At 43.6% G+C, this 27,448-nt stretch overlaps 1 protein-coding gene across 2 annotated transcripts in view; it reads left to right on the forward strand.

The window, feature by feature from the left end:
• CACNB4 (calcium voltage-gated channel auxiliary subunit beta 4) overlaps positions 1–27,448 on the forward strand; it is a 239,996-nt gene that overhangs the window by 8,574 nt on the left and 203,974 nt on the right. The gene's annotated exons all lie outside the window — the stretch shown is intronic.

Consider the following 27,448-nt stretch of genomic DNA (forward strand, 5'->3'; position numbering starts at 1 on the left):
GACTGGTTGCAATGACTCACACTGACCACCAGGGGACAGATGCTCAACGCAGGAGTTGCCCTCTGGTGGTCTGCGCTCCCACAGGGGGAACACCACTCAGCCAGAAGCCAGGCTCACAGCTGGCAAGCACAGTGGTGGTGGCAGGAGCCTCCTCCGCCTCCGTAGCAGCACTAAGGACCCCTCGAAGGATGTCCAACAGGTGGACATTCCCCGAGGGGTCCCGGACTGCGAGAGGGCGCAGGCCTGGATGAGCCTACCTCACCTCCCCAGTGCACGAATGTTATGCACTGGGCCTCTAGTAAAATAAATAAGACCTGGGGATGTAATATACAGCGCGGTGACGATAGTTAATAAGTAATATTGTCTTGAATATTTGGAAGTTGCTAAGAGAGTCAATCTTAAAACTTTTCGTCACAAGAAAAAAATTATAACTATCTGTGAATGGTGATGGATGTTAACTAGATTTGTGGTGATCATTTTGCAATATGTGCAAATACCAAATCATTATGTTGTACACCTGAAACTAATTTTATTTGTCAATTATATCCCAATTAAAAAAAACACACACAGAGAGAGACACAGAGGAGCTGCAGCGTCTTCCAAAGAAGCCACTTGAGGTGGAGAGAATGGGGGGAAATACTCTGGCTTCTTCTTTTTTTCCACTCCCAACTCACACCCTCCTTCCCCCAGCTCCCTGGGGTGCCTCCCATTGGCTGAGACCTGCTGGAAGCCAGCTAACACAGGAGCCTGGGAAACAGTCTGCAGACCTTTCAGATAGGAAAGAAAGCACAGAGGGGAAGGGGAGGAATAAATCTGAGGGAAGCAGCCAGTACTGGCACAGCCATTATTATATTTTAGTTGCATGGATGAACAACCATGGAGCATTTTTTCACCAGCAAAATGGGAAGTTTTTATTTGCTCTGTCAGTAGAACTTCCTTGCTCAATGGTATGATCCAGTTACAAGGAACCTTAAGGAATGCTTATACCTGTTTCCTTTGTGAATTTTCTCTGGAATGCATCTTCCCAAATGCATCTTACTTCTCGTGACAATTTTGGCTCTTGGGCTTGAGTAAATGGAACTGAATTGACGATGCTCCTGAGTGACAAATCTAATTATTGGGCAGCTAACCAGTGAACCAGACATTTTTCTTTTCTTCAGGTCTCTGTTTTTGGGCACACCGAGTTCCCTACATATCATTTTTGTAGAAGAAAGAACTATTTAGCCTTCAGTTTAGGATGGTCATATTTTATTGAAACGCAGATAAATTCTGATTCACATCTTTCTAGGATGCTGTGTGGAAACATAAGAAAATGACGTTGGCTTTGCCATGGCCCTCGCCCCTTAATTACTCCAGGTGCCATGGGGGCAGTGTTAGCAAGGAGCGCAGACTGCTCGTATCCAGGGGAGAAGCAGAGGTGTAATGGAGAGAATGTACTAGTACTTCAGTCAAACCACGTGGAGCAGTTCGTTGTGAAAACGGTTCTCTCCAATCCTGGCGAGTCTCCTAACACAATGGGTGAGCCGGGCCCAGCAACTCAAGGTCTGACCCACCTTCTCTGGCTAAGGTCTTGGCATTGTCCAAGCTCATCATCTTCCTCTGAGTTTGGCCCGTTCTTGGTCTCATTTCTGCAGCTCAGACTCGGAAGAAAGCATAAACCCTAATCAGAGCAAGCGGGCAATGCAAGTTCCCCAGGTCCACTGAGGACTCCAGGGACATCTGCAGACACGGGTGGAGTGGGCATGAGGCCCTGTTGGGCTCTGTAGCGCTCAGTGTGTGGCCTCTGCATGTTTTCTAAGCAACATTGTAGAACAGATGCTTCCTAGGACCACAAGCAGTGCCATTCTCTGCTTGCTCCCCCTTTGCTGAGCCTCCTTCCCAAGGACTGTGCTTGCTCAGAATGGGTTTCTGGCCTCAGAAACAGTTCTCTGACTCTGAGCAGGGTGGGTCCAGGGCAGACAGAGCCGCTGGGCGCTTTTGACTTCCTTTGAGCCCAGGTGTTGGCTAATATTCCCTTTGTGGGTTGTGCAGAGCACTTCCTTAACCATCCGCAATCACACACACTCTGTAGAATACCTCTCGAGGTTAGAAATCGTCAAATTGATTAGTGTCTAGAGGAGCCTTGTTATCTCCAAGGCGGCCCCGTAAGCAGCCAGTATTGTCCCGCATTCACACAGTTACATGTCCTGGTACTTCATGAGCCAGGAAAACATTGAGGTTGAACTCAGCACTCTTGCCCTGGAGAGAAGCTAAGTTATAGACTACAGAGTGAAACATCGGGATTTTATAGGGAGTTAACCATGTGAACGGGGCCTGGGAGAGGGGGTAGGATTAGAACTAGAAGCCTGAATTAATGAAAAGGCTGTATTTTAGATTCAGTTTTGAGGGAATACTTTTATTGCTTTCAAGTGACAGTAATGATAAGCTGTGTGCTATGACAGCCCGTTTTCGGAAATAGAAAAGACTGATGTGTGCTCAACCTGGCCTGGATATAGGCCGAGCTTGAAGGTAGTTCTCACTTTAACCAGAGTAAACCTGCCCTTCTGCAGACTTGCCTGTCGTCTTTAACGTGTCCTTTCTTATAGAAATGGAGTGGAAAAGGTAATCACTTGTGCTTCAGGCACTGAATGCATTGCGAGGGAGGGGCTGTTGAACTTATGCTACTTTACTGGAGCTTTCGATCATTTCACTGCCATCATTGGGATGACAGACCATTGTTATTTTATTTCTCACTTTATGTTCTTTTCCTGTTGCTGGAGTGCCTTTGTCCAGGGTTGCAATTTAATTACTGTAGCAGTAGTCTATGTTTTGAGAGGAAATATTTTGTAAACATAACTTGAAAAGAATCTGCATTTTTCTTGGTTATCAGATTCACCAGAAATGATAAACTTTTGCAGTATTCACTGCAAAATAATAATATCATATTATTTTTAAATTAGGGAAAAAATTTTGGAATGCACAATAATTTATGTAGGTGAATTTATCAGACTCTCCTACTTTCTTCTCGAACGGCCTAGTGCCAGTGTTAACAACTCAAGTGCTGATTATATTTCCAAATGAAAGAGGTGGGTAAAATGATCACTGTTAAGGTTGGTGTGCTCAGTAGGCATGACTTTCTTATTTGGCTCAGTGTGTGTGTGTGTGTGTGTGTGTGTGTGTGTGTGTGTGTGTGTTTAAGTAACATAAAGGGTGAAGTCATTCTTTTAAAAATTCAGAGACTATATTCTGTTACCACCATAACCTAATTTTACAATACTTTCATCACCCCCAAAGAAACCTTTCACCCATTAGCACTCGTTTTCCATCCTCCCCAACCCCAGCCCTAGCCACCTTAATGGACTTCTGGGTCGATAGATGCGCCAATTCTGGACATTTCAGGTAACTAGAATCGTACAATAATATATGATCTTTTGTGACTGGCTTCAGATTTTTTCATTAACATATTCTCTACGCCAGATGAGGGTTCCCAGTTGTAGCCCCTAGTCCAACCGTGGGCAAACTACGGCCCGCGGGCCGGATCCGGCCGTTTGAAATGAATAAAACTAACAACAAAAAAAGACCGTACCCTCTTATGTAATGATGTTTACTTTGAATTTATATTAGTTCACACAAACACTCCATCCCTGCTTTTGTTCCGGCCCTCTGGTCCCGTTTAAGAACCCATTGTGGCCCTCGAGTCAAAAAGTTTGCCCACCCTGCCTAGTCCGAATGTGCCGATGTTGCCGTGTGTATGGAAAGGGACTTGCATTAAGCCTGTGTCCCAGATGTTTTGCAAGTGGTGGTGTGGAATGGGGGTGGATCATATTTATCTTTATTTTGGAGCTGCAGTCTTTTATCATTTTTAGCTGCATTTTTTAACCTGCATGGAAATCAAACCCCTGGCGTTGTCCTCCTTGTCCTCAGGATTGAACACAACGGAGTGGCTCTCAGCTCTAGAAGAGGGTTTATATCATGGGATGAGAGCAACAGGATTAAAGAAAACTGTCAGAGCAATATAAGTGGTTATTGCCATAATTTTCAATAATTTTTAGTAATAGAAATGTCTTGGGTACGTATAATTCAAAATATTTCTTTTATTTTCATCCAGATGTTCATAATAACTCAGCTTTGGTAATTATAATATTTCTTCCCTGAGCGATACAGTTAGGAAGGAAGCAGAGTGCTTGAGTCCTCAGCTAAGTACAATATTTATGGGAATTATTGGGCACATAGAACGGTACTCTCTATGTGGCAGGTGCTGCTCAATTATATTTGAGCACTTCCCTGAGGGACAGAAGTCAATTATCAACACAGTCGTGTGGGAGAGAAATAGGTCAGCTGCAAACATTCTCTGCTAATTTCAGAAAGCTTGAGGGGTGATTTAGTTTGGGGGATATTTTTTTATTCTTTTGGTCTCCATGTTGTAGAGAGAACTTGTGGTAGCAAAGGTTCAGTTTCTCATTTGGTATTGGTTGTTATACTAATTTGCTTTAATATCACGTAAATATTTCCTTTGATCTGTAAAATGGAAATGAAACCAAATAATACCTTTTTTAAAACTATGTCAAATATACATTGTAAGAGTAATAATGTATATTGTAGGTATTGTTAGTATTTTGTTGCTATTTCTACATGAATAGTGATGCTTAGGGTTTAAACCAACCCAATTAAGTGCAAATTTCATCTTTCTAAGTATTTTGTTTAATACTTCTACATACAGAGTTAATTGTAAGAAAAAGGAAGGACAATGGTGTTTTTAAAAATTATGCTCTTTTAAATTGTAAAGTACACATAATTTAAATGTTACCATTTTAATCATTTTAAGTGTATAATTCAGTGACAGTAAGTATATTAACTGATGTCATCTTTTAAATGAGTGTGGCAGGTTATTTAAAAAGTACAAGCAGACAAATCTGAAGTATATCTGACATTACAAATACCCTAAAAACGCCTACCGTCATCCAGGCCTCCTACCACAGCTGTGGCCTTGTTTAAAGCAACAAAAACCACAGAAAACAGACCTTGGCGTGTTCACCAAGCCGTGGGGCCCCAGGGCGAGAAGAACCAGGAAGCACTGTGGAAGCTGACCAGACCCTCAGGGGGGCATGGGAATGTGGGGCTGGGACAGGACCTGCACGGAGTGGTGTCCTGCCCCAGAACACTTGCGTCCACACCCCTGAGCGCTTTTCTTCTTCCTCCAGCGTCTGAAATCTGAACAGTTGCAAGATGATTTGGGTTACCGAGCAGCCTATTTTTAAAATGTGAACGTTCCCAGGAGTCTTAAGGGGCTCTAGTCATTCATACATTATTGAAATTTGACTCTGTTCACAGATATCCTCATCTTACCGTCTTATAAAAGCCCACCACCACAACGCAGACCGGCTCGCCAACAAAGACCCCAGTGTCCCTGAGGCAAGTTGTCCTTCACACAGTGTCCTCCCCTCACTTTCCTATCAGAAAGTGTGTCCCCTCGGCCCCTGAGTTCCCCCCTCCACCTTCACTCATGCCATTCATTCCCTTTGAAGAGGTCTCACCATTTCCATATGATGACGGCCTTTCCTCTGTCAAACCCCTCTAGAACCTTCTCCTCCATGAAGCTCTGTAATATGGTGCTGGATCGCCTTCTCTGGCACTGCCTGAGAGCCCGCTCTTACTGTTCACCTATTAAATTCTCCTTTGTGTGACCTGGAGGTCCCCATGACTCAGTAGCCGGTGGGTCTGCATGGACATTGTCCCTAACGTACCATGTAAACAAGGGGAAGGTGGAGCAGGAGAAGAAGTTGCAAGGTATCAACATTAAAAATCCACATTTGCTTGTTCACCTTTCCTACCTGTAGTCCTAGGATCTCAACACCTTGCCGCACCGCTGTGTGAGTCTGGGGGGGGGGGGGCACCTTATATTACTTTGCCCCTCATTGGTTTCTGCTGCCACAAGCCCCTCCCTAGTTGCTCTGCCTTTGTGAGAACACTGCCTCCTTCTAAGACGCTGTTTCTCAGTCAAAACCTGGGAGGTGGCAAACAGCACCATATTCTTCGGCTTCTCTGTTCAAGCTCCATTCCAGACTTCCTCAACTGCAAGTCACATTCTGTCCCCTGAACCCTCGAGTGGCACTTCCTGGGCCCTGCATCTCGCAGATTCCCTTGCAAAGCCAGCTTCTGTGCTATCACCTGCCTCTCTCTCTGTAGGGTTACATTGGGGAACAGCCATCATTTATCCTCCGCCCCCACACAAGGCTTGCTACTAGCAGCAACTTTAATACATGTTGACCTTCACAAATTGATGCGGACACAGACACACTTTGAATTCCTTTAGCCTCAGCTGGAACATACTCCTAATGGTTTATGCATTATTTTTATTTTTGCTTTATGAATTGTGGTGGGATCTGTGGTACAGACGAAGTAAGAGGAAAAGGAAAGGTGATGTTGGGGGCTGAAGCACTGGGAGTTAGCGCAGGCCTGGGTAGGGTATCAGGGTGGAGACCTTAGGACCGGTGAAAGGTACTGGGTCCCTGGGGAGAAAAGACAGCGGCTGGTGGGAGATGGTTTCAAAAAAGGTGAATGAGGATCAAACTTGATCTATTTCAGTCTTTATTCTGGAACTGTATTTGTTGGGAATCTTTCAGTTGCAAATAAACAAACTCAACACCAATTGGCTAAGACAAAGTACCAATTATTGGCTCATGCAGATGAAAAGTTCAGGAGCAGGTCTGGCCGACTTCAGATGTGGCTTGTTCCATAAGTTCTTGACTCATCAAGGCTTCTGCTCTCTTTCTCTGCAATTCTCTCAACATGACATGCTCTTCTGTGCTGAGTTCTGTGTGCTGGCTTAGGCCTCAGTTTAGCACCTGTCATGGTGGCAGCAATGGCCTCCGTGGTTCAGGATCTGCCATTCATCTATTGTCCTCCAGCCAGGGGACTGCTTGAAGCCAGAGGTGGCTACTTCCAGAGAGGAGATTTGGGTCAGCCCTGTCATGGCTGAGGATGGGGAAGACCAGTTCTCTAAGGGAATTTTGGGAGCCAGTGGTAGAAGGGGAGGGATTTGGGTGCTGTAGTAGCAATTAGCCAGAAGGACCCTCATGGGGAGCCAGGCAAGATAGTGGGAATCGCTTCCTTTCCTTGCTCTTCCTTCCTCGTGTAGCATGTTTCAGCCCATTCATAGGTTCAGTAGGAATGTTCAAGATATTGTGGTAAAATACATCTAATATAAAACTTACCATTTAAACCACTTTTTAGTGAGTAGTTCAGTGACACTAAGTACATGCACTTGGTTGTGCTATCATCACTACCATCTATCCTAAATATAGTTTTATAGGCTGATCTGGGAGTCTGACTTTCTGTTATCACATGTTTCTTAATAAGAAAATATGTATCAAGTTTTAAATAACTGACTAAGCAATGAATTTCTGGGATACCACCCAAGTATTAATACAGGAGTGACTACCTTAATTAATATTCCTCAGGGCCTTTGTTCTCCAGCCTGCCAAATGGGGGCTTTAGTGGTATGGACTGGGTGACCTCTGAGGTCATTCAAGCTCTAGTATTACAAGGCCTTACGTCTGTGTCCACAGAGGTGTGTGATCAACTCATATTCATCTTGGTAGAAAATGCTGTTCTATAGCTTTTGTGGAAATCCTGTGACTCTTTGCTGCTGAGATGAACTCATAAAACACGGGGTCATCAAATATTATTGAAAGTCTTAGATGAAGACGTTATTTTTAGAATGTAGCAAAGAGATGATGTGGGGAAGTCTGCAAGGGGAAAGATAATTTTGGAAAGAACTGGAGTTTATAACTCTTTCAAGCATATGCATGCAGAATGAAAGGATATGCAAAGAACAGAGTGGGCTGTCAAGAATGAAGTATTTGTGAAATGTGGTGAGATGGTTCTCCGACGTGCATCCTGGAAGCTATTAAGAGGAAGTCAGCTGAGGAGTAGTGTAGCACCTGCTATTGTGATTGTCAAAGCCACCAGGAAGAGCAAGGAGCTAATGGGGCTTTACATCTATAATAAAAATAACAGAAGTTGCCAGGTTGAAACTGCTGAAGGTGAGTAGAACCGCCTCATCATTCGAAGACACTGCATTAGAAGCTTTCAATACTGGCTTTCCTGCTTAAAGGATTCTATAATGTCTTTCCTGCTTGAGGGGTTCATGAAAATTGCTGATATAGATGAACTGATGTCTTTCCTGCTTATCCCTAGTTTCTTGGGGCATGATATTTTGCATAGGTAGTTCACATGGCTTTCTATACTTTAATAAGTGAGGCAGGAATTTCTGTTTTTAAGTGAAATTAATGAGTAGGCTCTGGGGGATATGTTTATGATAACAGACCTTGTGTGTTCAAGTTGCCTTGGCACTTCACTCTTTTTCTTCTCATCACTCTTCCAGTCAGTGGCACATGTTCCTTACTTATTATTAAAAAAGAACATATTTATATACTGCTTTGTTCTGGACATGGCTTAAGTTACCTTGTATGTTATCACAAGTGAATAAAATGAACCGAGGAGAAAATGAGGATAAGACAGTGTGCTGAGTACACAAAATGTGTGCCAATGAAATCCCCGTCACTTGCTCGTTGGGGGCCTCAAGTTTGTCTCTGAACCTTCTGGGAACTAACCAGAGAGGAAAGCATGAACATTTACAGGATTTACAATGTCTAAGGGTATAAGTAAACTTGTTGTTTAGGGAAAGCACAATATTTCCTTCCCACCCTGAGACTAGAGAGAAATTTCTCCCCTGTTCTCATAGAGTTGGCACTGTGTACAACAGTAAATTAAACCGTATCATAATTCTGGAGGTTTTTTTTATAATGTCATTCAGTATATAGATAATGTCCCTCATCATGCTGGAGTACATTGCAATAAAAGCAATTATTGGGAGCCATTGTAATGTGGTTCATAGACGTCTGTGATTCTTTTTTTTTTTTTTATTGCTTAAAGTATTACAAAGGGTATTACATATGTATCCATTTTATCCCCCCGCCCTAGACAGTCCCCTAGCCTCCCCTATCACCCAGTATAGACGTCTGTGATTCTTAACCTTGGCTGCATATTAGAATCACCAGGGAAGTATATAAAAATCTCCATGCCCAGGCCACATTGCTGCCTGATTAAATCAGGACTTTTAGGGGTGGGACTCACGCATCAGTATTTTCCAAACCCCCCAGGTGATGGATGTGGTTCTCTAGTATCATGTAATCCAGAGGGAGATTTTAGAGCAGCTGTTTTTACCCAGGATGTATTAGTCAGGATAGGGTAGGTGATGCTGCAATAATAAAAACTTCCCCCAAACAACAACAACAACAATGGCTTATTTTCCACTCTCACTTCAGGTATCTCCTGGATTAGCTGGGGGCTTGACTACTGTTATTCTCATTCCAATAAAGCAGCTACTATTTGGAGCATTTGTGTTTGCTGCAGAAAAAGGAATGAGACACATGGTAGATCATACATTGGCTGTTGAAACTCTGCATGAGTATATGCTAAGCTGCTGTAACACTGAAACCAAAAGATACAATGTATGTTTCTTTGTCACTTAACAGTCCAGAGGTAAGTGGGCAGTTCAAAGTGGGTAGATGGCTCTATTGCAACAGTTCAGTGGTGCTCAATATTTAGCTTCTAGTTTTTCCAATGTGGCTGCTATTGTCATCATCATTTCCTAGGCAGCTCAAAGGAGAGGCGGGGAGGGAAGAGGAGAATAAGTAGCTTTATTTTCAAGGGGATGACCCAGAAATTAATCATATTTCTTCTTCTCACAACCCATTGGCCTGAACTTTGTTATGAGGCTACATCTAGCTTCAAAGGAGGCTAAGAAATGTGGTCTCTCGGTGTGTAGCCATATGCAGGCTAAAAATTGTGATGGCTCTATTTCTGGGAGGAAGGAAAGAATGGATATTGAGGCCAGTTAGGCAGATTCTGCCTTATTACAGTAGTGGTTTTCAAAGTTTGGTTTTAGCATGGAAACCCTTTCTTCAAATGAAATTGCAGATGCCATCCTTGGTAATCAGCCTATTTGGGATTGATGGGGGTTGCTATATCTGGACCCCTCCCCATTTCCTCCTCATGCTCTCTGCAGCAGGCCTAGAGCTGTGGTCGGCAAACTGCGGCTCGCGAGCCACATGCGGCTCTTTGGCCCCTCGAGTGTGGCTCTTCCTAAGCCTTAGACGTACCCTAATTAAGTTAATAACAATGTACCTACCTATATAGTTTAAGTTTAAAAAATTTGGCTCTCAAAAAAATTTCAATCGTTGTACTGTTGATATTTGGCTCTGTTGACTAATGAGTTTGCCAACCACTGGCCTAGAGGCATCTCAAAGGATTCATGAAAATCGCTGATGTAGGTGAACTGATGGTTTTATAGACTATTCTCCTAAAATATTGTTCTCACAGCAGAACTTCAGAATGATAATGAAATAATGGATCTGAATAGTTCTTCCAGTCAGTTCTAGCTCAAAACGCCATCTCAAATCCATCCTTTTCTCTCCATCTCTCCTGCCACCACTCTACTTCCTACTTTGAGCCACCACCATCTCTCTTCTGGTCTACTGAGTCTGCTTCCATTAACCGCCAGATCAATCTCCCCTGCAACCTCCAGCATTATCTTTTTATTTTTAAAATTTTACTGAATTTATTGAAGTGATATTGATTAATAAAATTATATAGGTTTCAGGTGTACAATTCTATAATACATCATCTGTGTATTGTATTGTGCGTTTACCACCCAAAGTCAAGTCTCCTTTTGCCACCATTTATCTTCCCTTTACCTTCTTCTACCTCCCCTCACCTCCTTTTCCCTTTGGTAATTGCCATAGTGTTTGTTGTCTGTGTCTGTGAGGTTGTTGTTTTTTTCTTAATCCCTTCACCTTTTTCATCCAGCCTCCCAACTCCCCTCCCCTCTAATAGCTGTCAGTCTGTTTTCTGTATCTATGGGTCTGTTTCTATATTGTTTGTTAGCTTATTTTTGTTCATTTGATTCCACATATAAGTAAAATCATGTGGTACTTATCTTTCTCTAACTGGCTTATTTCACTTTGCATAATGCTCTCTAGGTCCATTCATGCTGACACAAAAGGTAAGATTTCCTTCTTTTTTATAGCCTAGTAATATTTCATTGTGTAAATGTTCCATAGTTTTTTTATCCACTCATCTACTAATGGCCACTGAGGCTGCTTTCAAATCGTGGCTCTTGTGAACAGTCTCTGTCTTTTATGGAAGAATTAGATTTGCTCCCATGTACTGCCATTACTAATGCAATAGATTTTATTCCTTCTATCTTATATTTATTTTGTACAGGTGTCCCAAAAAATGTAGTCTTGGTTGTTAGTGGAGTTATCTATTTAAAAAGAAAATCAGATCATATAATCCCTCTGTTTAAAACCCTCCTGTAGGCTTCAATTGCTAAAATAAATATAATCTTAATTTCTTATTGTGGTCTACAAGGCTTTTGCCAAACTCTCATATTTCATCTCCAACGCACCTTCTTTAGGTCCTTTGAATAAGCCAAGATTAATTCTGTCTCCAGGCCTTTGTACTTCTGTTCTCTTGTCCTGGAATACTCTTCCCACAGCTCTTTACATGGCCATCCTCCTTCTTGTTCTTCTCATCTCAGCCCAAACATCTCCTTTTTAGAGAGACCGCCTCTGGCTGCCCACTTAACTTAGACTCCCCTCATCCCATGCGTACTTGCCATTAGATTCCATTACTATCAGAAATCACCTTATTAATGTATTTTTCTTTTTACTTACTCATCCTATCCTCACTGGAATGTAAGCTTCAAAAAGACAAGGAACTGGTATATCCTGTCATTGCACATTCCAGGTGAACAGACCAGGCATCTGACACATAATAAGTGTTTAGTAAATATTGATTGATAAGTGAATAGAAATAACTGATTTTCTGACTCAGTAGCTGGCTAAGAATCTGGGTGGCACATAGTCTTTGTTGTCCTGTAAGTGAGAATTTGTGCTAAGGGCAGACTGTTTTGGTGGTAATGAACTCATTTAAAAACGGAGGTATCTAAGAACATGTGCCTGAAAAGAAGGCTTAGAGGTGACCCAAGCTCTGAGGTGCTTCTCAGAAGGCAGTTTGGAGTTTACCCAAAAACACGCAAATGGATGTTCAAGGATCCATAGTTTCAAGCCCAAAGACATAGCTGCTGGCTTGGGAAAAAATAAATAAAACAGTTGTGGTCACATGACACCTTAGCCCCTACTATGACACATCTAGGTTTGAGCATTTCCCTTCCTAATCCACTTTCCAGGAAGACCTCATGACAAACTATATGTACCACATGCACTGAATTACATGGCTTGATGTCAGGAATAGTAGCTACCCTTTGGAGAAATACAGGTGAGCAATTACTTTACTCTTTGCTTCATTAGGGCACTCCATCTCGGATTTGCTTCAGGACAGTTTCTGCCCAAATAGAGGTCATCTAAGAAGCCTGTTGGTCATCACCGACTGACCAGCACTCGGCCTCAGCTCTTAATCTCTTTGTGGCTGATGCTTTGGTCTGGCACCCAGTGTTGGACTCCTGAGTTCCTGCAGACCAGAACCATTTGTCCCCGACTTACGTGGGTGGCAGCAGGACTCCTGGACTCTGGAATTTGAGCCCGAGTTAAGAAAAAATGAGATTTGTGTCTCTTGTGTGGCGGAAGGGTGTGTGGCTCTATTGGTGTAAAAAAGATAAGATGACCAGACCCGAGGGGATGCTGTCAGTCAGGCCAGAGGTCAAGCGTGGGAAAATCAGCACAGCCCGTGGGAGGAAGCACGCAGCCTGTGTCCTTCTCCCCTGCTCTGCCCACACTCGGCCGGGTGCCCTTCCTCCACGGCTTTTTCTGGTGCACTCCTACTGCTTTTCTTCACGATTGCAGAAACGTCATATCCTCTGGGAAGTCTTCCCCAGCACTCCCGGACAGAATTAGTTTCCTCCTCCCTTTGGTATATTTGGAGCACTTTTCACATTGATTAAAAATTGTATGTTTACAGGCCTCTGCCATTGCCAGTAAACATCTCAAGGACTTGGTTGTTTCTTAGTTTTCTTCAGAGAGGCAGCGCAGCAGAGCTGCGAATGGAATCAGCTGTGACCTGGGTGGACAGGAGTGTGAGGAGAGAGGCTCCATCACTCTCTACTTGTGTGACCTTGGGCGTAATACCATTCCTGAGGCTCATGATTTTCACCCATAAGATGGGGATAACAATACCAGCTTCAAAGGGTGTTGTGAGGATTTGAAGAAATGAGATAATATGTGTATATCCTGGATGAAAATTATTTTATTTAAAACCACAACCTGCTGTTCTGCTTTTGAGCAGGACTGTGGCCATAGTTTGCATCAATAGTGTTGCCTTCCATGTTTAGAGACTGGTGGGGAAGGCTGGCATTTCAAAGCCTCTGCCAGTTCCTCTGTGTTTGTGAAGGGGGCATTCTAGAGGGATGGAAGTCAAATTGGCGATGTGGGTGGTGGTATTGATGGTGGGCTTGGAGATATTAGGGGTAGCGACGGTGGTGCTGGTGATAGTGGGAGTGTGGGTGGGGTGGTGACGGTGAAGGTTGCTGGAAGTGGTGATGGTGATTATAGGATGGTGCTGTGGAGGTGGATGTGATGGTAGTGATGGTGGTGGTGGTGGTGATGGTGGTGATGATAATCACGTTGGTGCTGGTGAGGATGGTGATGGTGAGGATGGGAGGTGGTGATGATCGTCATGGTGAAGCTGATGGTAGTAACATTTGGTAGCTCTGAAGATTTGGGGGCAAGCTGGTGGTGTCTGGCACTTACTCTGGGTTCCTCACCTATTGCTCAGCCTGCCAACTGGGATTCATGACCCCTAGCTCTTGGAGTGACAACCACACGGCTTTGTTTTCTTTTGTCCCTCGTCTGTCTTGCTTTATTCTAAATCCAGTGCCCTCTATATGCGCTTACCAGTACGTGGGGCTCTTCACCTGGCTCCCAGCCCTTGACTTTACCTGAATAGTAGATTTTGGGGCAGTTTCCCGAATCTAACATAGACTCCTATGCTCATCCTCTATGCCATAGATCCCTGCTCTTCACCCTGGAGTCAGGGACACGTCTCCAATAAACCTGTCCTTTGAGTTGCTCGCCAAGTGAGATATTTTAATGCTAGATGACTACAATTTTTATTGCAGGGAATGCTCCCAGGTCTGAGAGCCTTCCTCCTGAAGCACACAGCTGGCAACAGTGAACTTTCTTTTACACTGTATTTTTTAAAAATATATATATTTTATTGATTTATTACAGAGAGGAAGGGAGAGGGATAGAGAGTTAGAAACATCGATCAGCTGCCTCCTGCACACCTTCTACTGGGGATGTGCCCGCAACCAAGGTACATGCCCTTGACCAGAATCGAACCTGGGACCCCTCAGTTCGCAGGCCGACGCTCTATCCACTGAGCCAAACCGGTCAGGGTTACACTGTCTTTTACACAATGACAGTGACTGACAAATCTTGTTTTTGTTTTGTTCTCAAAATCTACCTACGTATATTTTCACAGAGAGTTTTTATTATCCTGCACTGTGTTCCAGTCTCTTAACATAACTTCACTGTTTGTTCATGTATATAATTAGCAATTCATTCATTTACATTTCTATGTTAGCTTTCTCAAAGTTCATAATACTTCTATTCTTCTGCTAATTATGCCAGGCTTTTTGATGGCACTAGAATCTGGGGGTGGTGGCTAAATTCTCATGTAAACATAGTGAAAACATAATTGTCAGCTTCCTACACTGGGGAAACAGCATTGAGCTAAAAGCAGCTGCTTCAAAGAGAGGACACTTCCGGGTGTGCTGACTTTGGTGCAGGGTGTAGGGAGTGGAGGGTGGGATGGGAGACTTTTTTGGGGGGCCTTCGATAAACAAGGAAGAAGGTTGTCTCTTTAAGGAAACCATTATTCTGATGTAACATTTGCATTTTCTGATGGCTCTCCAGACCTTACTTATTATTTGCCAGTTGCACAAAGCATATATGTATAGATTTCTTCCAAAGACTAATAGCATTTGTGATATATTGCTCTGGGAGAGCATTTTCCAATTGCTTCCTAAAAATCACTAAATTGGCACTAAATTTTGGTCTAGTAGAAAGAGCACAGTAATTACAGAAAAAGCTCAAGTTCAAGGTCTAGCTTAACCATTTCCTAGACCTGGAGTAAGTCACTTAACTTCTTTGAGTTTTAGTTTCCACAACTCTGTAACACGGAGCTAATAACTGCTATGCCTGTATTATAAGGCTTTATAAACCCAACAGAGATAATATCTGTGAAAAAAAGTTTGTAACATTAAGAATTTACTGTTGCTATTTTTATATCTGACTTACAACACTTATCTTGAGGCATGAATGTTCTCTAACTGGGAAGTCTGCTGCTTAGGAAAATTAATACACATATCACAGATATTTATGAAAATTGTTACACTTTTAAATCACTTTGCAAAAATAAATAATCAGTTTGCATATAAAAATTTCCCTAAAATTTAATATTACTAACTCATTGTAGCCATGTTGCATTTCTCAAGTTGTCTTGAAGCTGTGAAATAAAAGCCACTTCAGTGGCAGCATTCTCCAGACTTTTGCCTCCATACTTTGCTCTCTTGGCCTGGAATGATTGTCCCTGTTCTTGCCTGTTGTATTCCTACCCATCCCTTAAGCCCCAGTTTAAAAGCCACCTCTTCTGGAATCTTCTGGCAGAAGGAGTCATTTCTGTCATTTTACAGCTCCTGGTCTTATCTCTAAACTGCCCCTCTCTGTTATTGTCATCCAAGTGTAAATGACACCTGAGTATAAGCTCCAGGAGGGCAGGGGTTTTTGTTGCTTTTGATTACTGTATTTCCCAGTGTTTATGAACATGCCTGGCGTTTGTAGTGCACGCACAGTGAACCTTTACCAAAGGAAGGAATGGGTGAATGAAGGAAGCAGTTAAGCCACCTTCAAGTTTCTTCAGGGCTCGAACTGGTTAACATGCATGTTTCTTGTGCCTTTATCCTGGTCAGGGCTTGGTTCCTACTAGGTTCACATGTTTGCTGAAGGAATAAATTTCTGGATTAAAGACTCATATTTTAAAAAGTACAAAGATGTCATTGTACTTTCACACCACAATTGTTTAAATGCATTTTAATTTATTTTGTTTTTAGATGATCAAAAACCCTATTACTATTTTTATAAGAATCTGTGATAAATATCTAGAGCAGTTTTTAAAACCAAACAAACCAAATCATAGGCTTCCGTGGACTAGTTGTCAAAAGAAATTCTTAATTTCTCCCCCTAAAAAATGATGTAAATATTGTTAGCATAGAACATGCCAAAATATGTTTTACATTTTTAGGATCCTAATATTTTATTTCATTAATATTAATAAAATAATATTTTCCTCTAAGTAAGAATGATTGCAAATTCATAGTTAGTTTCTAGATAATGATAGCCCAGATTTTTGCAAACGGCCATTTGCCAGATTTTCTGTAACTCCCTCCCCCCCTACTGTGTTTGAGGAAGTCTTTCTCATAGTAAGGTTTTAAAAATTCTACTTATAAAATTTTGTATCCTTTTTAGCAGATGGGCTGACCGGCTTACAGTTTCCATGGTAACAAGGTTTCTGTATCCCCCACCCTCACCCCTTTTTAAAATAGCCTAAAGTCACAGAAGGAAACTTGATATTAATAGCATAAGAAATTTCAGTATGAACAAGTTATTAAATATGCCCCTTTGATTTCTTATTTATTGATCCAGAATCATTATGATGTATAGCACCTATGACTAAGCATATATGAATATAATTTTAATACTTGCGCAGATTGGGATGTTGGTTTGATGAAACGATTAACTGTTGAGCAACCAGTTTAAATTAGCCTCTACTTCACAACTTCCTTTCTGCTAGCCAAGTCAGATGAGGTACTATCCTCCACTTAGGAGTCAACAGCATAGTAATAATGCAATAAATTGTTTTAACATCTGTGTGAAGACAAAACCAGGGCTCCTTTGTTGCTATGCAATTTCTGTGAACACCATTTATGTTAAGCATAAGTGTGGTGTTTGTGCTAACTGAATAAAAAACAAGGATAATTTCTCAGGGCTGTAGACTCCGTTGACTTGATTGGGATCTGGTGCCTTTGACTGACGCGCATAAAAAATGGCAACCCGAAAGCCAGCTCGTGCACAAATGATTTTCTGAGAATAGTACACTAACAAAGCATGAAAAGATATATTTGAAAGAGGGATGTATTTAGTTGCTGAAATGCTGGATTTTCCCCAAGAAGTACCCTATTTTTGATGCAACATAGGTTGAGCGTCACACAGGAAAATGATTCTTATTTTTAGGCCCAGTTCTAAATGTTTATATTTGAGAAGTCATGACATGTTCTTGCTTGCTTAGCCATAAACACTGATATAGATTGTTATTCTATCAAAAGATCTAGAATAAAGGGTGGATATATTTTTCTCTAAAACAGAAATTTATTAAACATATCTGGGGATTTCTTGGCTTTTAAAAATATGTTATTAGAGCTGCCCTAGCTGGTTTTACTCAGTGGTTAGAGTGTTGGCCTGTGGACTGAAGGGTCAAGAGTTCAATTCCAGTCAAGGGCATGTACCTCTGTTGCAGGCTCAGTCCCCTGGCCCCCATCTGGGTGCATGTGGGAGGCAACCATTTGCTGTGTCTCTTTCACATCAATGTTTCTCTCTCTGCCTCTTCCCCTCCCTTCAACTCTAAGAAATCAATGGAAAAAAAATATCCTCTGGTGAGGATTAACAAAAAATAGTCCTAGCCTGTTTGGCTCAGGGGATAGAGCATTGGCCTGCAGAATAAAGGGTCCCAGGTTCGATTCCAGCCAAGGGCACATGCCATGCCCGGGTTGCAGGCTCGATCCCCCCTCCCCCCCCCCCCCCGCCCCCGCGCCAGTAGGAGATGTGCAGGAGGCAGCCAATCAATGATTCTCTCGCATCATTCATGTTTCTAACTCTCTATCTCTCTCCCGTCCTCTCTAAAATCAATAAAAAACATATATATTTAAAAAAAGAGAAATAAAAAATAACAATAAAATAAAAACATGTTACTGGAGCTAAAAATCCTATTATGAGATTATCTGAGAGTTTTATCTAAAAAGCCACCAAAACCTCTTCCCCTTGTTTTCATCGTCATATCTCTGTATCTACTTTCTTTGCTGTCACCTGACCAGGTTGAACTGTAGAAGGTCCAGTGGAGAGTATGTGTGAAAATAGCCCTTGATTCTCCTAAAAAAAAAAAAAAAGGGGGGGGGGTGTTGCTTCTATGCTTGTGATCAAGATTCAGTGGGAGGTTGTTTGGGGTGGTATCTGCTGATGAGGCTCTTGTCATCACTGGGATTTCAGTTGTGGGACCAGTTTCCTGGGAGCTGAGGACTCGACCCACAGTAAAGTGCCTCTGCCTCTGCTCCCGCCTCAAACTATTGGGCGTTGTTTTATCCAAGGGTCCTCTGGAAACTGCTGTGCAGGTGGCTTATTTAGGAAGCGATTCCAGGGAGCAGGAGTAGAGAGAGTGAACAGCCAAGACCGGAATGTGTTAACAGGTTGGCCAGCGCTGGGAGCAGTTAGCGATTGATGGCACCACACCTCCCTACGGAGCCTTGTGAATGCTTGTCAGGACTGCCCCCTGGACAACAAAAGGGGGAAGCATTCCTCCATTGGCTTCTGTCCCCCCCTGATCAAGGGGGGCCCACCGGGGTTGGCTCCCTCGAACTACCAGGTTGCACAGGCCCGAGTGCCCAGTAACCTGCACCTGCCCGAGGCCGTGGAAGGGGCGAGGCCAGGCCCGGTCAGGTCGCTCTAGTGCAGTGGTTCTCAACCTTCTGGCCCTTTAAATACAGTTCCTCATGTTGTGACCCAACCATAAAATTATTTTCGTTGCTACTTCATAACTGTAATGTTGCTACTGTTATGAATCATAATGTAAATATCTGGTATGCAGGATGGTCTTAGGCGACCCCTGTGAAAGGGTTGTTCGACTGCCAAAGGGGTCGCGACCCACAGGTTGAGAACCGCTGCTCTAGTGTGAAGCTGCTTGAAGTCTTTGGGGAACTGATTACTGCAGCAGTGACAGGAGCAAGAGGTGGAACCTAGAGCGTTGTGAAGTGGTTCCTGAAAGGTTCAAGTGTGCATCTCAGAGACACCAGTGCCTCCCTTATCAGTTCACGTCTCAAAGCCTTGCGGAGGGAGAATTCTCTGCACCTTTCTAGGAAGCATAGGCGGTGGGTACTTCAGCCTCAGAGACTAAATCCATATTTACAGTCTCACCTGCTTGATCCTTCTGCTCCCTTCCACAGCCTGGCATCTCCATCTCAGTAACAGGCAGCCACCACCCTGTTCAAGCTTCCTGGAACCATTCCAGCGGGATGCTAGGGCCCGCATCAGGTCTTTGACGGGACTGCGGAACCAGGGCCGGAGGAGAACATGCCAATAAGCCATTCTTTATCTGGCTGTATATTTTACACCCCCCTGGTCTCACACCCTCAGGATCCACCCCAAGTCATCTTCCTGTGGCTCCTGCTGATACATGTTCCTTTGATGAATAAGCAGTTCACTTCTGCGGGAGGAACTCTATTTCCCTGTTTCGGCTGTGCCAAGATTTGACTCTAGTTATCAGTTCAGAGGCAGTGAGAGGAGGTGGGAGCAGATTTTAAAAAGGACAAGAATGATCTTGTTAGGCACCTACCTTGTGTGAGGACTTGGCAGGGTCTCTGGGAAAGGGGGGGGGGTCTGCTCTCCAGGAAGGAGAGAGCTGCTGTCAATGGCTGGGGGGACTCGGGGACTTAATGTTCTTTGGGTCATCCACCCAGATGTCGATTCCAGATCACAGAGTCACCTGTTTTCCTTCAGGGCCCCGACTTCACCGTAAGAGACATATTGAGCCTGCATCCAGCCTCCTTTGCAGGCCTTCCAGCTTTACAGTTAGTTCCAGAGCCTGATGTCCAGCACCATCTGCTTTGTGGCTGCAGAAGATGAAGGGCCACCTAATCGCTCAAAGAAGCCTTTTACAGTGAGCATCGGCCTGTGAACCAGGAGGTCAGGTTTCAATTCCTGATTGCGGGCTCAATTCCCAGTGTAGGGCATGCAGGAAGCAGCCGATCAATGATTTTCTCTTATCGTTGATGTTTCTATCTCTCCCTCTCCCTTCCTCTCTGAAATCAATAAAAATATATTTAAAAGAAAATCAGCCTTTGCTCTTAAGAGAGGTTCCTTCCGCTGGTCCTGATTTCATGGGACACTGCTGTGTAGGCTGACGTGTCAAGCTTTTTGGTTTAATATTGAGTTGCCGGTGAATTCTTTTTTTCTTTATTTGTTCATCCTCACCTGAGGATATTTTTTTCATTGATTATTAGGAAGAGAGGAAAGGAGAAAGGGGCAGAGTGGGGTGGGGGTGGGAGGGAGAGAGAGAGAAAGAGAAACATTGATGTGAGGGAGACACATTGATTGGTTGCCTCCCTCACGCGCCCCAACTGGGGCCAGGAATCGAACCTGCAACCCAAGTATGTGTCCCTGACTGGGAATAGAACCCGTGACCCTTTGATGCATGGATTGATGCTCTAACCACTGAGAAATACTGTCCAGGGCTGTTGGTGAATTCTTTATGTGACTTGTGTAGAGAGGATTTCCTGCATTTCATGACTATATAGATAGAATATCTTGGATTTTATGATCTAGTTTCTCTGCCTGAGTTTATCTTGCTACCAGTGTTGGAACTATCATAGCCAGCCATTTGAAGAAGTCTGCTTTCTTTTTTATGTACATCTATTATTTGAAGAACGTACGTATGCAGTTCCTGGAAATATATTGTCAGCCGCATGAATGCACATATAAAAAACAAAAATTTAAAAGAATAAAAAATAGAAATATAAATTCTGCTGTGTTCTTCCTGCACCCTAGTGGATATTCTTGCATACCACGTGGGGTGCCTGACGTTCACTTTGGAGACCCTGGACTCGGATGTTCATGACTATATTCATACGGCAACAGGGGTGAGCCTTGAGAGATGTTGTCCTCATGTACTTGCCATTAGACATATTCAAACCTAAACCAACCCCTGTGTATACTTATATATTGAAGACTGTCTTCTTAGCATTTCAGAATTTCTACTAATTTCCAGTACTCTGCCATTCAAAAGGCCATATTGCAGTCAGCGAGAATTGCAATGAATCGAGAAGAGAGGTGGCAGCCTATGTTCATAGAAGGTGTTATATGGCTCATCATTCAGAGAAAAATAATTTTGAATGAGTGCCAAGATTTGAAGATTGGAGGAATTTTGCACACGATAACTCAATTTTCAACTACCTGCTTCAATTCTTTTTTCTATTTTTAAACAGTTAAAAAAGAAGGGATAAGTTACAAAACTAGCTCTGCAGTCTTCTCTGGAAGCAGTTGTCTAGAGGTAACTCATTTAACTAGGCATTTCCTTTCTGCCCTCACTAACTCCTGCCCACCCCCACTTCTCATCGTCACACCCAGCATGCTTCACTCAGTTATGCTATTTGTGTGTCTTCTGTGGAATTTCATTTGTTTCCTTTGGCCCAACTATTGCAACTGATTAATATTTAAAAAGGTTTCTTGAAATTATATAGTATGCAGAAAGCCCATTGAAAACTTATTCTGCAAGAATGCTGTTTACCTGGTTTATTCACTCAAAGCCCCAGAATGTAGATTATGTAGGCAGGTTGGAGTTGGCTTGCTATACATAGTGTGGCTTATTATAGTCTAGCGGTTACAGCCCAGCCTCTCTAGACCAAGATTGCCTGGGTTCAGATTCTGTCTGGCATTTTCTAACTGGGACCTCAGGTACGTTACTTAACCACTTCCTGCCTCAGTTTCCTCATCTGTAAAATGGAGATAATAACAAATGGATAGATATAAAATAACTGTCAAATAACACTGCTTAGCATGTAGTAGGCAAGTGTTGGCTGTTATATTTTTACTTTACCAATTCCTTCAATTAAGTACTTAATGATAATTATGAAGAAGTTTGTAACTGTTCCACAATCTCTTATTGCTTGAGAATAAATTAAACCCACAATATGAAATCTACATGCAGCTGATTGAACATAAATGTGCGTGCAATAAGTTCCCAATAGCATTCTGGTGTGTCTGATATTAAACCCAATGTGTTCTCAGTAAGGGATTAGTAAATTCCTTAGTGTGAAGCAGCCATGGCGTTGTCACTGTTTTGGTCCATCTGGATGCTTCTCAACTCATCTGCTGTTCCTCTCCTCTGTGGCTGGCTAGCCCACATCTGATGGGAGTTCAAAGGGGCACTTTTATTCATCCCAAAGTAGATATGCTAATTTCAGAGAAGTGCCAGCCTTTCTGTCTAAAATTGCTCACAGTTCACACCTCACACATTCTGCCTTCTGCTCTGTTTCCTTCCTAATTTGTCGTTACACAGGTCTGAGGAAAACCAGACTTTCAGCAAGCTCCCCATCTCCCCTCTGTCCTCTGCCATGGGCCTGCAGTCTGTCTTGCCATGCTGTTTCAAGTTTAGCGCTCCTTGACCAGCCTCCTTCTCATTCAGAGATGAGGAGATAGTTGCTTCTATAGTCTGTCCAGTCTGGCTTAGCCACAAGGCTTTACCGTTTAAGTTTCATGCCCATACTGGGTGTATACCACCTTCATTTGCTTTAGGAATGCGAGTATCTTTCAGAAATGCTGTTTTGTGAGTATTTCTTTGTTGTGGTGGTTTAAGGCAAACCCCCCTATATAAATGACACAGATGTAAAGGTATTATTGGTGAAAGTGAGATATCCCTTTCCCTACTGAGTGCGTGGGATGGGGTCTTTATGGTATCAGTATCTTGAGGGAAAGAATTTTCTGAGACTCACACAGGAGGAGGGTTTTTATTTGCATGGAATTACATCCAAGTCCCATTTCCCTTAATTCAATCCTGGAAGATGTGCAGCTGGGGATTCAGTAGAGCTAGAAGCAGAGCCAGCATCCAGTTTCCATTCCATGTTGTAGTCCATCAGTCCATTGTGTGAGGTCCACGTGGCTGTGGACCATGTGGGTGAATGCAGGAGCATGAGAGCTCCGAAGACAGGAGCGCAAGAGAGCAAGAGAGCAAGAGTGTGAACCAAGAGAGTGAACTCCTTTGTTTAGGGGATTAAATATCTTAAATCGTCCAGTGCTTCGGTGGCCACGCCTACTCAGGCCAATGACCTGTTCCCAGGTGTCACTGACAGGAGAGCATCTTCCCTACATCTCCCAGACTTTACTGGGCATGCATCTATTCTTCACCTGTCCAGTCCCTTCCCCCAGCGATCTGCAGGGAATACGGTAAGCCTGGGGAGTGTTAAACTGCAACTTCCTGGCAAAGCTGCACAAATGACTATAATATTTGGCCTTCCCTTTGCTCCTTTCCTATATTAATAACTAGGTTATTTACAGTGGTATTAAAGGAAATGGATCAAAACGAAAATAAAGTGACTTAAAAGAGTGGTCAGTGAAATGTTTGGTTAGTGTTTGTGTCAACTCAGCAGAGTTGTCAAGACCTCTGGCTGGGGGGGACAGGGGTGGGGGGATGAGGACTATTGTAAGCTTTTCACAGCATCTCCATTCCCTGAATACTATCTTTCTTTCTTTTTTAATGTATCTTACTGATTTTTTAGAGAGAGAGGAAGGGGGAAGGAGACAGAGATAGAAACAGCAATGAGAGAGAAACATCAATTTGGTTGCCTCCTGCATGCCCCCTACTGAGGATAGAGCCCAAAACCCAGGCATGTGCCCTGACAGGGAATTGAACTGGTGACCTTTTGGTGCATGGTATGATGCTCAATCTACTGAGCCACACCAGCTGGGCATGAATATTGTTTTTCTTCCTTTCTTTCTTTCTTTCTTTCTTTCTTTCTTTCTTTCTTTCTTTCTTCCTTTCTTCTTTTAAATATATTTTATTGATTTTTTTACAGAGAGGAAGGAAGAGGCATAGAGAGTCAGAAACATCAATGAGAGAGAAACATTGATCAGCTGCCTCCTGTACACCTCCTACTGGGGATGTGCCTGCAATCAAGGTACATGCCCTTGACCAGAATCGAACCTGGGACCTTTCAGTCCACAGGCCAACGCTCTATCCACTGAGCCAAACCAGTTAGGGCAAGAATACTGTTTTTCTTAAACTCACTGCATGTTCTTTCTCTTCTACTTGTCTCCATGCAGTAGACGTTCTATACATTGATTAGCCTATGCTTATTTGTAGGATCAATGAAAAGAATAGTTAACTGAAATTTTCAGAAAATTTCCCAAATAAGACAACATGGGAAATGAATTTATTCAGTAGTCTTCAGTATTTGCTGAAAAAGAATTACTCGGGTTATCAGAATATTCACAAAATATTCTTAATTGTTATTTTTATGATTATTCTTTATTTTGCTCTTTGAGATGACCAGCTGCACCTAGAACCATTCATAACATTTTTCTTCCCCATTTTGGGAGTCAGAAACCATAGCCTTTACATATGGCTTTTTGTACTTACTCCGCTGTGATTTGAGCAAATTATTTACTGTCTGTAAATGTACTTACCAAGCTCTTTCTACTGCACAAAGTTTTGGGAGGCTCAAATAAGCCAATTTATTTTTTATTTTTTTTCCTTTTTATTTTTTAAATATATTTTATTGATTTTTTACAAAGAGGAAGAGAGAGGGATAGAGAGTTAGAAACATGGATCAGCTGCTTCCTGCACACCTCCTACTGGGGATGTGCCCGCAACCAAGGTACATGCCCTTGACTGGAATCGAACCTGGGACCTTTCAGTCCGCAGGCCGACGCTCTATCCACTGAGCCAAACCAGTTAGGGCAAGCCAATTTATTTAAAGTTGCTTTTAAAAGTAAAATGTGATGTTAGGTGCTTTTACATTCCAGAATAGTAATTTAGTACATGTGCAGTTGGCAGTCTATAGTTGCCAAATTAGTTAATACTAATGAATTCTTTTCTCTATTTTTAAACAGTTAAAAAATTTTATTTCTTTAAAAAATATTTTAAAATTGATTTGAGAGAAACAGAGGAAGGGAGAGAGAGAGAGAAAGAAAGAGAATCATCAGTTTGTTGTTCCACTTACTTATGCATTCAGTGGTTGATGCCTTGACTGGGGATCGAACTTGCAACCTTAGCGTGTTGGGATGATGCTCTAATCAACTGAGCTACCCAGCCAGGGCAAACAGTTTAACATTTTTTATTAAAAAGAAACACACTCATTTCAAAACATCTGAGAAATATGGTAAAGTATAAAGATCACCTATCTATCTACACTAATAAAAGAGAAAAATGGTAATTGGCGTACGGCGCTACCCTTTTCATTGGCTAATCAGGGCTATATGCAAATTAACTGCCAACTAAGATGGCAGTTAACTGCCAACAAAAATGGTGGCTAATTTGCATATGTAGGCACAATGCAGGGAGGTGAAAGGGAAAGCAGGAAGAAGCCCCCTGCCACTGACAGTGATCGGAAACCCAGGGGGGAGCTAAGAGCTGGGGGGCAGGGCAAAGGCAGCCCTGGGGCCGCCTTTGCCCTGCCCCCCAGCCATGGTTGGAGAATCAGGAGCCTTTGCTGCCCTGGCCAGTGATAGCAGGAGTAGGGGTGGAGCCAGAGATGGGAGCTGGGCACGGTCGAAGCTGGCAGTCCCGGGAGCTAGGGGTCCCTTGCCTGGGCCTAAAGCGGAGCCCACGAATGCGGGGCCGCTGCCACTGCGGGTCCCCGCTGCCCGGGCCGGACGCCTAGGCCAGAGGCGTTAGGCCTGGGCTGGGGCGGAGCCTGCAACCGTGGGGAGCTGGGGGTCCCCTGCCCAGGCCTAATGCCTCGGCCAGAGGCGTTAGGCCTGGGCAGGGGCGGAGCCTGCAACCGCGGGGAGCTGGGGGTCCCCTGCCCAGGCCTGACACCTCTGCCGGAGGCCTCAGGCCTGGTCAAGGGATCGATCCGGTGATTGGTGATCGGAGGGTGATGAGGGTCAACTCCTCTGGCCGAGGCATCAGGCCTGGGTTGGGGGCGGAGCCAGGGATTGGAGGGATATGATGGTCCCCTTGCCCAGGCCTGAAGCCTGGGTCAGAGGCGTCAGGCTTGGGCAGGGGGTGGAGCAAGCGATCAGAGGGAGATGGGGGTCCCCTGCCCAGGCATGATTCCTGGGCCAGAGGCCTCAGGCCTGGGCGGGGGTCAGAGCCAGTGATCGGGGGGAGATGGAGGTCCCCTGTCCAAGCCTGACACCTCTGGCGGAGGCGTCAGGCCTGGGCAAGGGGCTGATCCTGCGATTGGAGGGTGATGGGGGTCTACGCCTCTGGACGAGGCATCAGGCCTGGGCAAGGGACAGAGCCAGCAATCGGAGGGGTCTGGGGGTTCCCTGCCCAGGCCTGACGCCTGGGCCAGAGGCATCAGGCCTGGGCTGGGGGCAGAACCAGTGATGGGGGGAAATGAGGGTCCCCTGCCCAGGCCTGACGCCTCTGACAGAGGCGTCAGGCCTGGTCAAGGGGCCGATCCTGTGATTGGAGGGTGATGAGGGTCAACGCCTGAGGGCTCCCAGTATGTGAGAGGGGGCAGGCTGGGCTGAGGGACACTCCCCCCACACACACAACCAGTGCACGAATTTCGTGCACTGGGCCCCTAGTCTATATATAAAAGCCTAAGCGTCCGTCTGACCGTTTGACCAGTAGCTATGATGCGCACTGACTTCCAGGGGGCAGATGCTCAACACACAGGCATGGAAACATGGAACAGACTGATGAATCTCAGAGGGAAGGGGGAAGGGGCGAGGGTGAGAAGAGATTAACCAAAGATCTTATATGCATACTAGAGGCCCGATACACAGATTCTTGCACTGGTGGGGTCCCTCAGCCTGGCCTGCGAGGATCAGGCTGATTGCATGCACCAGGCCTCCAATATCCCCCAAGGGGTCCCGGAGTGCGAGAGGATGCAGGCCAGGCCGAGGGACCCCACAGGTGCATGGATTGGACCTCTAGTATTGTGATAACTGCTGTTAACATTTTGGTATATATCCTTCCACGTTTTTCTACAAGTGTACACAGAGATATAGGCATATGTATTTTTTACAAACATTTATATATAGCTTTGTTACTTGCTCTTTTCATGTAAGACTATATTGTTGACATCTTTATTAGTTAACAAAAAGAGCTGGTTTATTGCCTGTGTGGATATAACATGACTCACTTAACTTGCCCCTATTGCAGGATATTTGGCTTCCCATTTTTTTACTTTTAAAAATAAATGTTGATGTGTTTTTCTCTTAACATAAATTCCTAGAACTGGAATTCCCAAACATTGTTTTCTCAGCCAAAAAATCCAACATACTCCCACCACGAGTTATAGAATATTTAGTAACATGGAACATATACCAAATCTCTTTATTTAGGCCATAATTTTATTTTAAATCAGATAATTGTTGAATGTTGCTAGGATGAAAGTTTTATTTTATTTAATTGGATTTATTGAGGTGACATTGGTTCACAAAACCATTCA

The sequence above is a fragment of the Myotis daubentonii genome, chromosome 7 (assembly GCF_963259705.1).
Source record: "Myotis daubentonii chromosome 7, mMyoDau2.1, whole genome shotgun sequence".
NCBI classification, from domain to species: Eukaryota; Metazoa; Chordata; class Mammalia; order Chiroptera; family Vespertilionidae; genus Myotis; species Myotis daubentonii.